The sequence below is a fragment of the Corvus kubaryi genome, unplaced genomic scaffold (genome assembly GCF_017639235.1).
Source record: "Corvus kubaryi isolate FWS band 111438036 unplaced genomic scaffold, C.kubaryi_AGA036_p1.0 62934, whole genome shotgun sequence".
In the NCBI taxonomy this organism is placed as follows: Eukaryota; Metazoa; Chordata; class Aves; order Passeriformes; family Corvidae; genus Corvus; species Corvus kubaryi.
Window position 1 is genome coordinate 1,213 of NW_024581490.1, and position 2,981 is coordinate 4,193.

General features: G+C 62.8%; 1 long non-coding RNA gene across 1 annotated transcript in view; it reads right to left on the minus strand.

Moving 5' to 3' along the window:
• The window catches only part of LOC121672589, a 1,691-nt gene extending 1,154 nt beyond the window's left edge, over nucleotides 1–537 (minus strand). The window contains exon 1 of the long non-coding RNA XR_006018902.1: nucleotides 407–537. This is a non-coding gene — a long non-coding RNA (uncharacterized LOC121672589). The remainder of the gene's footprint in view (nucleotides 1–406) is intronic.
• Nucleotides 538–2,981: the final 2,444 nt, after the last annotated feature.

The window sequence follows — 2,981 nt, forward strand, 5'->3', positions numbered from 1 at the left end:
GACCCCCCGGCTATCTCCCTACTGACCCCCAGTGACCCCCCAGTGACTCCCCAGCTATCTCCCCACTGAGCCCCCAGTGACCCCCCCCCAGTGACCACAAGGACCATCATGACCCCAATGTCGCCACAAATAACCACCTCAGTGACCCCCCCAATGACCCTTCAATGACTCCCCAGTGACCCCCCAGTGCCCCTCTATGTCTCCCCGTCTCCATTCTCCCCTGTCCCCTGTGATCCCTCCATGTCACCAATCTCTGTTACCTGTCCCAGTCTAGGGTTCCCCCATGTTCCCTCACTGTGCCTGTGAGCCCCATGCTCCCCCATGTCCTCTATGTCCCCCTGCCCTCCCTGTGTTCTCCTGTCCCAGCCTGGGGCTCTCTGTGTTCCCCCTCCTTGTCCCCTGTTACCTGTCCCGGCCTGGGGTCCCCCCCGTGTCCCCACAGTGTCCCCTCAGTGCCTGCACGTGTCCCTCGAGCTCCTGCAGCCGCCTCAGCACATCCGCCAGCGCTGCCCCACACGTATTGGAGGGGGACTCAGGGGGGGGACATGGCAGGGGACACTGAGGGGGACACTGAGGGGGACGCTGCCTCCCCCCCGCAGCGCCAGTGCCAGCAGCAGAAGCCGCAGTTCCAGGGTCACCGGCATCGTCCTGGGGGAAGACAGGGGGACATGGGGATACCCAGAGGCACCCACGGGGGAACAGGGACATCGTGGAGAGGCACAGGCACAACTGTGGGGACACCAGCACATGTGGCGGGGACACAGGGACACCTATGGGGACAGCTAGGGCACACAGGCACATGGCATGGGGATGCAGGGACATCCATGGGGACACCCATGGGGACACACAGGCACCAATAAAGGACATAGGGACATGTGGGGACGTTCAAGGGAAACAACCCACGGGGGGATGTGGAGACACCCTGGGGTCACACAAGGGACACACATGAAGCACAGGGAACACCCATGGAAGGGACGCAGGGAGACAGTGACATCGTGGGGGACACCCACAGTGACACAGAGGAGGAAGAGGAACACCCATAGGGGACACCCAGGGGACACAGGGAACACACAGACTCATGGGACACCACTGGGGGCATCTCCAAGGATACATGTGCACCAGTAGGGCACACAGGAACATCTCTGGCGACCGCGCCCCCCCCCCCCCGGGGGGGGGGCGCCCACAGAGAGACCCACGGCACAGGCAGACACAGGGACAGTTGTGGGGACATGGGGGACACATGGGGGACATTCCTGGAGACACACAGACACCCCAAACCACAGCACCTCCCAGTAACCCCCAGCGACTCTTCAGTAACCACCAGTGACTCCCAGTGGCCCCCAGTCCCCCTCAGTCCCCCAATCTCCCCCGTTCCCCCAGAAGTGCTAGTGCCCCCCGTTCCCCCCAGTGCACTCCAATTCCTCCAGTCTCCCACAGTGCCCCCTAGGTCCCCCCAGTACCTTCCCACTCCGCCCCACATCCCCCAGCCCCTCATGTTCCCACAGTGCCTCCAGTTCCCCCTCCGTCCCTCCCAGTCCCTCTCAGTTCTCCCAATACTCCCCAGTCCCTCCCAGCGCCCTCAATTCTCCCCAGTTTCTTCCAGTTCTCTCAGTGCCCCCCAGTCCTGCCCAGTTCTCCCAAGCCCCGCCCAGTCACCCCCTCGTTCCCCCAGTCCCTCCTGTGCCCCCCCAGTGACCCTCCCAGTCCCCCCAGTTGCCCCAGTACCTCCGGCCGGTCCCGCTGCGTTCTCGCTCTGGGTCGGGCGGGGTGGACATCGGGGGCGGGGCCGGGGCGGGGCCTGGGCCCCTCCCTCCCCGCCACCCCCAGGGGAGCCGCCCCCGCCCGTGTTTGGGGCGTCGCCGTGGCAACCAAACAACCGAGCGGGAAGGACTCCCAGTGCTCCCAGTGACACCAGTAACGTGCCTCAGACTGACCCCCAGCTCACAGGAACCCCAATATAGTCCATCCCCGTGTTCCCAGTGACACCACTAACACAGGACAGCACATCCCAGTGCTCCCACTAGCGTAGCACAGCTCATCCCAGTCCTGCCAGTAACACGGGACACCTCATCCCAGTGCTCCCACTAACACCAGTAACACAGCACAGTTCAGCCCAGTGCTCCCAACAGCAGCAATAACCCCGGTGCCACCTGCCGTCCAGCCCCAGTGCTCCCAGTAATATGGCATAGCATGACCCATGGCTCCCAGCACCACCAGTAAGGCCCATCCCAGTGACACCAGTAACATGGGAGAGCCCATCCCAGGAACCCCAGTATAGTCGGTCCCAGTGCACCCAGTAACACCATTACAACCTATCCTCGTGCTCCCGGTTAACACCACCAACATCAGTATCGTTTTTCTCACAGCTCCCAGTAACACCAGTAATGCAGCACAGCCCCTCCCAGTTTCAGTAACACCAGCAACCCAAGTGCCACTTGCCTCGCGTCTCCCAGTGTTCCCAGTGACACCAGTATGGCCTGTCCTAGTGCTCCCAGTGACACCAGTAACATGGCACAGCCCACCCCAGTCCTCCCAGTAACACCAGTATGGCCCATTCCAGTGACATCAGTAACCCCAAAACCCCCAGTAAGCCTAACCCACGACTCCCAGTAACACCAATATGGCCCATCCTGATGCTCCCAGTGACACCAGTAACACGGCACAGTCCACCCTAGTCCTCCCAGTTACACCAGTATAGTCTGTCCAAACGCTCTCAGTAACACCAGTAATGTGGCACAGCCCAACCCATGGCTCCCAGTAACACCAGAATGGCTCGTCCCAGTGCTCCCAGTGCCCCAGCACAACCCCTCCCAGTGCTCCCAGTCCGGGCGTGGCCGTGACTCACTGCCCCGGCAGCAACAACAACAGCGGGGGGGGGCTCCTGGGACCCCCCAAAAGGCCGGGCTGGGGGACGGACGTGGGTGGGAGCAGAGTGGGGGGAGCACCCCGTGTCCACCCGATGTCCCCCCGAGTCCTCCCCC